Genomic DNA, 12,247 nt, shown 5'->3' on the forward strand with positions numbered 1-12,247 from the left:
AACAGATTCAAGATAACTCCCACCGTCAAAATATTAACATAGCAGCCCTATGAATGAAGGTGGCCTAGTCCTAGAGCTAATCCCTCTCTATATTGAGTAGATTCATGTATGTCATTCTTTATTAATGATTTCTCCCTTCCCCCTCCCCTGTTGCCCTCCCACATCTCTCTCCTACTCGTCCCTTCCTCTCCCTTCCCTTCCCCCCCCAAAAAAGGTCAAGACTTCTATATTCTGGGATTGACTGTCACCAACTTGTAGCAGGTATCACTCCCCATTTCTTTAGAGGCCCCCTAATCGGTTGAGGACAAAACTGTGTGCACGTGGAGCCAAGGCTTGTATGTAAGATTTCCATATTAAATAAAACTCTTTTTGTCTTTTGAATTTCCATTGTACTTCTCGTAGCTCCATTAATAATAACTCATGCAGCCTATTACGCCATTGCTAATAAGTAGAAGCCTCTTGGTGGACCCAGTTAGTTAGAATGCATTTTTTCCCTATTAAAAACGCTCTATATAGCAAGAGATTATGATGGACAGCACCAGTACCCCTCAACGTCTCCAGTCCAACAATACATGTTCTGGCCCCACTGATACATGTTGATTCATTATGTGTGCCAATTACATATCCTTGCCCAAAAGTGTTTTATCACTGGACAATCCCATATGGCATGGAAGTATGTACATTGCGGCCCTCCACATTTTTCACATTGTGGTGAGTCTACTCCTCTCATCTTATACAATCTAAATTTGGAGGTGTATGCTCGAAACAATACTCTGCCCTGGCACTCTCTTAAATATGCATTACTTTTTTTCTGTGGAATTTGTCGCATGCTGCTCAATAACCTTTGTGCAGTAATGTTTTTTTGTAAGTCCGCTGTCCAGTTCTCCAGCAGATGCGGTAGTGTTCTATGTATAGTACTGTGCATAAGCCGTTTATGTATTAAAGAAATAGATATGGGTCCTCAGTGGGCATATCAAACAATTTTTCTAGCATATTAGGTACGTAAATAGCAAGAGATTGGTGTGGGAGGCTGGCAATATAGTGGGATATCTGCTGATATGCAAATGTATCCATCCACATTATATCTCCAATTCCCAAAGACTCCAGTTTTTTGATGTTACCATCGGACTCCACAATATCCTGTAGGAGAATAAGCCCCTTTTGTTGCCATCGTTTAAATCTCGGGCTCTCTATACCCGGGAGAAACTCTCCATTCCCTACTATAGGTAAGAGTGTGCTATGGTGTTCATCAAACTTCCTAATCCGGGCCAAGTCTCGCCATACCAGCCGAAGGGGTCGGATCATGTTATTCCTCCGTATATGTGCTGGTAATACAGTTAACTTTGCCTGCAGTACATAATGGAGTTTCAAGGGGTGTACCCACTCTTCTTCCATTGTCCTCGGGGTATAATGTGTAGTTCCCAAAAGCCAGTCCCCTATATGTCGTAGCAAGCATGCCTTGTTATAGCGCTGTAAATCTAGAACCCCAAAACCCCCTCTATTCCACGGGTCCAACAGATTTCGCCAGCTGATCTGTGGGCGTCTTTTATTCCAAAAATATTTGGAGAGTAGGCCCATCAACTTTTCCCAATCTCTTTTAGTCAGATAAATTGGCAAGATCTGAAAACAATAAATCCACCTTTGGAATAGTATCATATTGAACAGAGAAATTCTCCCTGATAGTGATATTGGTAGGTTAGCCCACCCCCCAACATCTGTTTCGTATCACTTTGCATTTTTTCGCATTGAATTTTAATTGCCAAACCTTAGACAATTTTCTAGCTTCCTCAGATCCTTTTTCATGTTTTCCACTCCCTCCCGGGTGTCCACTCTGTTACAGATCTTAGTATCATCCGCAAATAGGCAAACTTTACCTTCTAACTCTTCGGCAATGTCACTCACAAATATATTGAACAGTATCGGCCCCAGCACCGATCCCTGAGGCACTCCACTACTCACCTTTCCCTCCTCCGAGCGGATTCCATTCACCACCACCCTCTGGCGTCTGTCCGTCAACCAGTTCCTAATCCAGTTCACCACTTCGGGTCCTATCTTCAGCCCCTCCAGTTTATTTAAGAGCCTCCTGTAGGAAACCGTGTCAAAAGCTTTGCTGAAATCTAAGTAGATTATGTCCATAGCTCGTCCCTGATTCAATTCTCCTGTCACCCAATCAAAGAACTCAATGAGATTCGTTTGGCACGATTTTCCTTTGGTAAAACCATGTTGTCTCAGATCTTGCAACTTATTGGCTTCCAGGAAATTCACTATCCTTTCCTTCAGCATCGCTTCCATTACTTTTCCAATAACCGGTTAGGCTTACGGGCCTGTAGTTTCCAGCTTCTTCCCTATCACCACTTTTGTGAAGAGGGACCACATCCACCGTTCTCCAGTCCCTTGGAACCTTACCCGTCTGCAAGGATATATTAAACAAATCTTTAAGAGGACCCGCCAAAACCTCTCTGAGCTCCCTCAATATCCTGGGGTGGATCCCGTCCGGTCCCATGGCTTTGTCCACCTTTAGCTTTTCAAGTTGTTGATACACACTCTCTTCCGTGAACGGTGCTCTATCCACTTCATTCTCATTTGTACTTTTTCCAGTCCATCGCGGTCCTTCTCCAGGATTTTCTTCTGTGAAAACAGAACAAAAGTATCTATTTAGCAAATTTGCTTTTTCTTCATCATTATCCACATAGCGGTTCGCAGTATCTTTTAGTCTCACAATTCCCTGTTTAGTCATTCTCCTTTCCCTAATATACCTGAAGAAATTTTTGTCACCCCTCCTTACATTTTTAGCCATTTGTTCTTCCGCTTGCGCTTTCGCCAGACGTATCTCTCTCTTGGCGTCTTTCAGTTTCATCTGGTATTCCTCCTTGTGTTCCTTTTATTGAGTTTTTCTGTATTTCTGGAACGCCAACTCTTTAGCCTTTTTTTCTCAACCACTTGCTTGGAGAACATATGCAAAGTGATGCACTTAGGGAATAGAAATCCACAGGGACGTATGTGTTAGGCGGGGAGAGTCTGATAGGTACGGACGGGGAGAGGGATCTTGGGGTGATAGTATCTGAGGATTTGAAGGCGACGAAACAGTGTGACAAGGCGGTGGCCCTAGCTAGAAGGTTGTTAGGCTGTATAGAGAGAGGTGTGACCAGCAGAAGAAAGGGGGTGTTGATGCCCCTGTATAAGTCATTGGTGAGGCCCCACTTGGAGTATTGTGTTCAGTTTTGGAGGCCGTATCTTTCTAAGGATGTAAAAAGATTTGAAGCGGTGCAAAGAAAAGCTACGAGAATGGTATGGGATTTGCGTTACAAGACGTATGAGGAGAGACTTGCTGAACTAAACATGTATACTCTGGAGGAAAGGAGAAACAGGGGTGATATGATACAGACGTTCAAATATTTGAAAGGTATTAATCCGCAAACGAACCTTTTCCGGAGATGCGAAGGCGGTAGAACGAGAGGACATGAAATGAGATTGAAGGGGGGCAGACTCAAGAAAAATGTCAGGAAGTATTTTTTCACAGAGAGAGTAGTGGATGCTTGGAATGCCCTCCCGCGCGAGGTGGTGGAAATGAAAACGGTAACGGAATTCAAACATGCGTGGGATAAGCATAAAGGAATCCTGTGCAGAAGGAATGGATCCTCAGGAGCTTAGTCGAGATCAGGAGGCAGGGCTGGTGGTTGGGAGGCGGGGATAGTGCTGGGCAGACTTATACGGTCTGTACCAGAGCCGGTGGTGGGAGGCGAGACTGGTGGTTGGGAGGCAGGGATAGTGCTGAGCAGACTTATACAGTCTGTGCCAGATCCGGTGGTGGGAGGCAGGGATAGTGCTGGGCACACTTATACGGTCTGTGCACTTTCGCATGGAGACTCTCCGCTCTGTTATAGCGGCAGTGAAGGCAGGGGAGTTCCTGGCATCCTTGGACATCAAGGAAGCGTACTTGCATATTCCCATCTGGCCTCCTCATCAACGCTTTCTGCGTTTTGCAGTCCTGGGCCGACACTTCCAGTTCAGAGCCCTCCCGTTCGGGTTGGCTACTGCTCCGCGGACCTTCTCCAAAGTAATGGTGGTCATCGCGGCCTTCCTGCGAAAGGAAGGAGTACAAGTCCATCCTTATCTGGACGACTGGTTGATCCGAGCCCCCTCTTATGCAGAGTGCGGCAAAGCTGTGGACCGGGTGATTGCTCTTTTGAGCTCCCTGGGGTGGATCATCAACTGGGAGAAAAGCTAGCTGCGCCCAACTCAGTCCCTGGAGTATCTGGGAGTTCAATTCGACACCCAAGTGGGCAGAGTGTTCCTGCCGGACAATCGGATTGTCAAACTTCAGGCTCAGGTGGACCAGTTCCTAGTAGCCTCTCCGCTTCGGGCTTGGGACTATGTGCAGCTGTTGGGCTCTATGACGGCCACGATGGAAGTAGTGCCCTGGGCCAGGGCTCATATGAGACCACTACAACACTCTCTGCTGCAGCGCTGGACTCCGGTGTCGGAGGATTATGCTGTGCGCCTTCCCTTGGACCCAGCAGTGCGCAAGGCGCTGAGCTGGTGGCTGAAGACAGACAAGTTGTCTGCAGGGATGCCTCTTGTGACCCCGGACTGGATTGTCGTCACGACGGACGCATCTTTGACGGGCTGGGGAGCCCACTGCTTGGGAAGGACAGCGCAGGGGCTCTGGTCTCCTACTGAGGCAAAGTGGTCTATCAACCTCCTGGAACTCAGAGCCATTCGGTTGGCGCTTTTGGAGTTCCTCCCGGTACTGGAATTGAAGCCAGTACGGGTCCTGTCGGACAATGCCACGGCTGTGGCCTATGTCAACCGCCAGGGAGGTACCAAGAGCGCCCCTCTAGCCAAGGAAGCCATGAATCTATGCCAGTGGGCGGAAGTGAACCTGGAACAGCTGTCAGCGGCCCACATTGCCGGAGTCATGAATGTCAAGGCGGACTTTCTCAGTCGCCATACCTTGGATCCCGGAGAGTGGCAGTTATCGGCTCAGGCGTTCTTGGACATCACGAAGCGCTGGGGCCAGCCGAGCCTAGATCTGATGGCGTCATCAGCCAATTGCCAAGTGCCGCGCTTTTTCAGCAGAGGACGGGACCCTCGATCTCTGGGAGTAGGTGCTCTTCTCCAACAGTGGCCGACACAGGAGCTTCTCTATGTGTTCCCGCCCTGGCCCATGTTGGGCAGGGTACTAGACCGGGTGGCAAAGCATCCGGGCCGGATAATCCTGGTGGGTCCGGACTGGCCCAGACGTTCCTGGTATGCGGACTTGATCAGGCTCTCAGTGGACGACCCTCTGCGGCTGCCTGGGGAGCAGGGCCTGTTGCATCAGGGTCCCGTGGTGATGGAGGATCCCTCCCCCTTTGGTCTTACGGCCTGGCTATTGAGCGGCAGCGTCAGAGGAAGAAGGGCTTCTCAGACAAGGTCATCGCCACTATGCTGAGAGCGAGGAAGCGCTCTCCTTCTACTGCTTACGCCAGGGTTTGGCGTACCTTTGCAGCGCGGTGTGAAGCAGGCTCACTTTCTCCCTTCACTGCTCCAATTTCTTCAGTGCTGGCGTTCCTGCAAGAAGGTCTGGAGAAAGGCCTGTCGCTCAGTTCCCTTAAAGTCCAGGTAGCGGCTCTGGCTTGCTTCAGGGGCCGCCTGAAGGGTGCTTCCCTGGCTTCACAGCCAGATGTGGTGCGTTTTCTCAAGGGAGTTAATCACCTGCGCCCTCCTCTGCACTCAGTGGTGCCTGCGTGGAATCTCAACCTGGTGCTAAGAGCCTTGCAGAAGCCGCCTTTTGAACCCTTGTCGAGGGCATCTCTGAAAGACCTGACGTTGAAAGCAGTCTTTTTGGTGGCTATCACTTCAGCCAGAAGAGTTTCCGAGCTCCAGGCACTCTCATGTCGAGAGCCTTTTCTGCAGTTCACTGAGGCAGGAGTGTCTATTCGCACAGTGCCTTCCTTCCTGCCCAAGATTGTTTCTCACTTCCATGTGAATCAGCAGCTCTGTCTCCCTTCCTTTTGTAGGGAGGACTACCCAGAGGAATACTCTGCTCTCAAATATCTGGATGTGAGACGAGTCATCATCAGATACTTGGAAGTGACCAATGATTTCCGGAAGTCGGATCATCTGTTTGTCCTATTTGCAGGTCCTCGTAAGAGTCTGCAGGCTGCTAAGCCTACAGAGGCAAGATGGGTCAAGGAAGCCATTGCAGCGGCTTATGTGGCCGCGGGGAAGGTGCCGCCTATCCAGCTGAAGGCTCACTCCACTAGAGCTCAGGCGGCCTCGATGGCAGAGGCCAGGTCCGTCTCCTTGGAAGAGGTTTGCAAGGCGGCAACTTGGGCATCAGCCCATACCTTCTCCAGGCATTACCGCTTGACTGTGGCTGCTCGGGCAGAGGCCCGGTTTGGAGCTTCAGTGTTGCGGTCAGGGATTTCAATGTCCCGCCTTGGGTGAGTACTGCTTCGGTACATCCCACCAGTCTATGGATTGATCAGCATGATGATATGGAAGGTAAAATTATGTATCATACCTGATAATTTTCTTTCCATTAATCATAGCTGATCAATCCATAGCCCCTCCCAGATATCTGTACTATTTATATTCTGGTTGCATTTCAGGTTCAAGTTTAGTCTTCAGTTCCTGTTCAGGAGGACTTCGTGTTCAAGTTTTTTCAATTGGATTCTTCAAGAGTTGAGATGAGTTTGTGTTACAGTGAGCTGCTGCATTCCTCTCCCCTCCGTTTTACGGGGCTGGATTGAGACTTAAATTCTGCCGGCGCTCCCTCCCGCTTCGTGCGGCTGTAGGGCAGCTTTGTACCCCTCCTGCTTCGGCGGTGTTAGGGTCAGTCAGCTCCTCCCGCGGTTGCGGTTGCAGGATAAGCCAGATCCCCCCGCATCGGCGGGTGTGGTGTCCCTCCCCTGCTCCGCGGGGATGAGCTGGACAGATTCCCCTCCCCCACTTGTGTGGGGATGAGCTGGGTTAATTCCCCTCCCCCGTTTCGGCGGTGGTGAGCTGGGCAGAGTGTCCCTTTGTGGGTGTAATTCTCTAAGTGCTGAGTCCTGCGGATGGAGCTTGGATATCGACATACTGAGGAGTTTCCGGCAGCACATGACCACATATAGGGAGGCAAAAGGATTGCTCTCTATCTCCACCTGCTGGTAGATGGACACAACCCACCAGTCTATGGATTGATCAGCTATGATTAATGGAAAGAAAATTATCAGGTATGATACATAATTTTACCTTGGCCTTCTTTATCTGCGACTTGCATTTGTTTTGACACTCCTTATGCTGCTTCTGGTTATTTTCAGGCGGTTCCTTCTTCCATTTTCTGAAGGCATTTCTTTTAGCCCTAATAGCTTCCTTCACCTCACTTTTCAACCAGGGAATTTAAAATCACGCAAATAGGTACTTTTGGTAGAAGTAGGGCTAGAGCCATTATTAGGAGAATCTTGGCTGGGGATTGAAAAGAGGCTAGAGCTGGTACAAAAATGATCAGATTTTTTTTTCTATCTGCCGTATTTATGCAGATATCAAATGCCAAGTAATATAAAAATAAGAATCACAACAGCAAAGGGGAAAGGACTAGCGCTGGGACTGCAAGCGCCTATAATTTGGTGATTAAAAGTTGTACTGCATTTTAAACATTTCTCTGCTCCGTGAACAGGCCCTGGACACAAAACAGTTGAAAGGCAAAAATGCAAATAAATTATCCATAATGGGAAGGAGTCATACCCTTGGTTTGTACAAATAATTTCTAATTCTTTTATTTGAGTAGGGTAACATCTTATTACAATTTGATCAGGTGTGGCCATAATTTAGAACCTAACAGACACTTTCTAAACAATATAGTCAAACAGAAAAAAGTATACTTACAAATCGATTTCTGCAGGTACTTACGGAATCAATCACAGCTTCTGTAAGGCGATATTCAGGGAATCTGCAGCTGAACCTAAATATCGTATTTGCCAAATTATCCTGCACTGATTTCTTTGGCAAAGCAAAAAAGATCAACTTGTGGAAACAAAAAGATCTTCCACACCTTAGAGCAATATTCATAGAATTCCAGCAGTGGACAAATATCAGTTTCAGAAATCTAACAGCTGAATCTGAAAAAGTATTAGTGCACTGAACAGCCACTGCAATCCTGTCACTGAACACAGATACTGGAATAAAAAAAAGGAATTCGAAATAATTAACTGCTATCTGAAGTAATATATCTTTCTTTATCTATCACTCTTTCTTTCTTTTACTGAGCTCAGATTTACTTAAATTTAGAAGAAAAAAAATATAACCCTATCTCAGATTTATTTAAATTTGGCAGACACTTCAACATATAATCCCAGAGGAACAAGCAAAGCATAATAAACTCCAATCTCGAACCCGTGTTACCAAATCCTCTGCTACCATATGTTTATAGTGGAGTCTGTAATTAGGCTATGACACGGTCCCCAGAGAAGGCCGTAATATTCTTCCCTCTGATCCTTTCACTTGCTATAAGAGATATAATAGTTTGGACAGGTGAGGCAGTAGGGTTTCTACATCCTTACGCCCACCCCGAGTCACGGTGTATAAGCTACCCCCAGGATCTGGGGTGACAGAGAAGACAAAGGCCAGGTTTCTTAGAGGAGGAAAGGTCAATATGGTAATATAGCAGTTAGGCAAAGCAATTAGAGTAATTAGATAGAATAAAAATAATTACACAATGAAGCAATTAGACAATAGAGCAATTAGGTAATTACAGATAGCTACAAAGGCTTACACTCTGTTGATCATCTGATCCCTCCGGGCTAATACATAGTAACGTGGAGGGGCATAATCGAATGAAAACGTCTATCTCCATGGGCGTATATCTCCGAGAACAGGTCTGTGAAGAGGCGGACCGAACCGTATTTTCGAAAAAAAATAGACGTCCATTTTTTATTCGACAATTTGTGAGCTGGGCGTTTTTGCTTTTCAGCGATAATGGAAAATGAAAGTGCCCGGCTCAAAAACGAATAAATCCAAGGCATTTGTTCGTGGGAGGGGCCAGGATTCGTAGTGCACTGGACCCCCTCACATGCCAGGACACCAACCGGGCACCCTAGGGGGCACTTTTACTAAAACAAAAAAAAAAGGTAAAAGAGCTCCCAGGTGCATAGCACCCTTCCCTTGTGTGTTGAGCCCCCCAAATCCCCCTCAAAACCCACTGCCCACAAGTCTACACCATTACTATAGCCCTAAGGGGTGAAGGGGGGCACCTACATGTGGGTACAGTGGGTTTGAGGGGGTTGGACGACTAAGCATTAAGCAGCACAATTGTAACAGGTAGGGGGAGGATGGGCCTGGGTCCACCTGCCTGAAGTCCACTGCACCCCCTAACAACTGCTCCAGGAACCTGCATACTGCTGCCAGGGAGGTGGGTATGACATTTGAGGGTGAAAATAAAAAGTTGTGAAACATCATTTTTTGTGGTGGGAGGGGGTTAGTGACCACTGGGGGAGTCAGGGGAGGTCATCCCCGATTCCCTCTGGTGGTAATCTGGTCATTTAGGGCACTTTTTGGGGCCTTATTCATGAAAAAACAGGGTCCAGGAAAAGTGCCCTAAATTCTAGCTACAAACGCATACTTTTTTTCCACTATCGGCGAAAGGCGCCCATCTCTGTTTGGGTGATAACCATGCCCTAGTCCCGCCTTCACCTTGCCTCCGACACGCCCCCGTCAACTTTGTACGCTTCCGCGATGGAGTACAGTTGAAAACGTCCAAGTTCGGCTTTCGATTATACCGTGTTATTCGTTTTTGTGAGATAAACGTCCATCTCCCGATTTAGGTTGGAACTTGGGCGTTTTTCTCATTCGATTATAAGCAGGATAGTAACATGGTAGATGACGACAGAAAAAGACCTGCACGGTCCATCCAGTCTGCCCAACAAGACAAACACATATGTGTGTACCTTACCTTGATTTGTACCTGCCTTATTCAGGGCACAGACCGTACAAGTCTGCCCAGCAGTACTTCCCGCCTCCCAACCACTAGTCCCGCCTCCCATCACCGGCTCTGGCACAGACCGTATAAGTCTGCCCTCCACTATCCTCGCCTCCCAACCACCAACCCCTCTTCCCCCCCACCTGCTCTGCCACCCAATTTCGGCTAAGCTTCTAAGGATCCATTCCTTCTGCACAGGATTCCTTTATGCATATCCCACTCATGTTTGAATTCCGTTACCGTTTTCATCTCCACCACCTCCCGCGGGAGGGCATTCCAAGCATCCACCACCCTCTCTGTGAAAAAATACTTCCTGACATCTTTCCTGAGTCTGCCCCCCTTCAATCTCATTTCATGTCCTCTCGTTCTACCGCCTTCCCATCTCCAGAAAAGATTTGTTTGCGGATTAATACCTTTCAAATATTTGAACGTCTGTATCATATCACCCCTGTTCCTCCTTTCCTCCAGGGTATACATGTTCAGGTCAGCAAGTCTCTCTTCATACGTCTTGGAATGCAAATCCCGTACCATTCTCATAGCTTTTCTTTGCACCGCTTCCATTTTTTTTAACATCCTTCGCAAGGTACGGCCTCCAAAACTGAACACAATACTCCAGGTGGGGCCTCACCAACGACTTGTACAGGGGCATCAACTTCCTTTCTTCTGCTGGTCACACCTCTCTCTATACAGCCTAGAAACCTTCTCGCTACGGCCACCACCTTGTCACACTGTTTCGTCGCCTTCAGATCTTTGGATACTATCACGCCAAGATCTCTCTCCCCCTCAGTACCTATCAGACACTCATCGCCTAACACATAAGTCTCTCTTGGGTTTCTACTCCCTAAATGCATCACTTTGCATTTCTTAGCATTGAATTTTAATTGCCAAACCTTAGACCATTCTTCTAGCTTCCTCAGATCCTTTTTCATGCTTTCCACTCCCTCCCGGGTGTCCACTCTGTTGCAAATCTTAGTATCATCCGCAAATAGGCAAACTTTACCTTCTAACCCTTCGGCAATGTCACTCACAAATATATTGAACAGAATCGGCCCCAGCACTGATCCCTGAGGCACTCCACTACTCACCTTTCCCTCCTCCGAGCGAACTCCATTTACCACCACCCTCTGTCGTCTGTCTGTCAACCAGTTCCTAATCCAGTTCACCACTTCGGGACCTATCTTCAGCCCATCGAGTTTATTTAAGAGCCTCCTGTGGGGAACCATGTCAAAAGCTTTGCTAAAATCTAAGTAGATTACGTCTATAGCATGTCGATGATTCAATTCTGCAGTTACCCAATCAAAGAATTCAATGAGATTCGTTTGGCACGATTTCCCTCTGGTAAAACCATGTTGTCTCGGATCTTGCAACTTATTGGCTTCCAGTAAATTCACTACCCTTTCCTTCAGCATCGCCTTCATTACTTTTCCAATAACCGAAGTGAGGCTTACCGGCCTGTAGTTTCCAGCTTCTTCCCTATCACCACTTTTGTGATGATACAGTATCACAGTGACTTTATATACACTGGACCGAGCAGCAATCCCCCCTCCCAACTTGCAAGTTCAGCAAAATCATGTGTTACATCAGCTAATTTCTGTGTCACTCTATTGTTTACATAAGATAGCACCTACTATCTCAATGTTTATGAAATTCAGCATCTTAAAATAGGTTCAAGTTTTCTTTTACAGAGGATTATAGATGCCATTTTGTTATAGGAATCTTCCAGTACCCAGGGCTTATCAAAGTGTTATCTAGATCCTCAACACTTCTCCCTCTTCAAACCTTGTTGAGTAGTCTCAGTGGCACTGACTCCGTCAGGTAGGGTGGAATAATGCTCTTAAGAGTCAGAGTGACCTTGGATACACAGCTTTTCACAGGTCTTCAGTGGCGTAGGAATGGGGGGGCGGTGGGGCGGTCCGCCCCGGGTGCATGCCGCTGGGGGGTGTCGGCTCCGCTGGTTCCCTGCTACCTCTGCCCCGGAACAGGTTACTTCCTGTTCCTGGGCAGAGAGAGCAAGGAACCAGCGGAGCCGACGCAGCTCCCACGACGTGCACTCGGGGGCGGATCGGCCCTCTCGCCCGCCCCTCGCTTCCTAATTCAAGTAAGAATGCTCTCCGGGGGGGAGGGTGTGTGCCGAAGGGGGGGCACTGTGCTGCACCTGGGGGGGGGTGCACAGCGGCGACCCGCCCCGGGTGTCAGCCGCCCTCGCTACGGTACTGCAGCTCTTCACAGCTCTCAGCAAGATTGCTGCTGTATTACACAGAATGCTGAAGTCAGGGCTTTCAGAAAGATTCAGCCCTTAGCAAA

General features: G+C 47.8%; 1 protein-coding gene across 1 annotated transcript in view; it reads left to right on the top strand.

Moving 5' to 3' along the window:
* Positions 1–12,247, top strand: part of EFCAB6 (EF-hand calcium binding domain 6) — a 1,149,121-nt gene that overhangs the window by 529,375 nt on the left and 607,499 nt on the right. The gene's annotated exons all lie outside the window — the stretch shown is intronic.

Source organism: Microcaecilia unicolor, chromosome 9 (assembly GCF_901765095.1).
Source record: "Microcaecilia unicolor chromosome 9, aMicUni1.1, whole genome shotgun sequence".
In the NCBI taxonomy this organism is placed as follows: domain Eukaryota; kingdom Metazoa; phylum Chordata; class Amphibia; order Gymnophiona; family Siphonopidae; genus Microcaecilia; species Microcaecilia unicolor.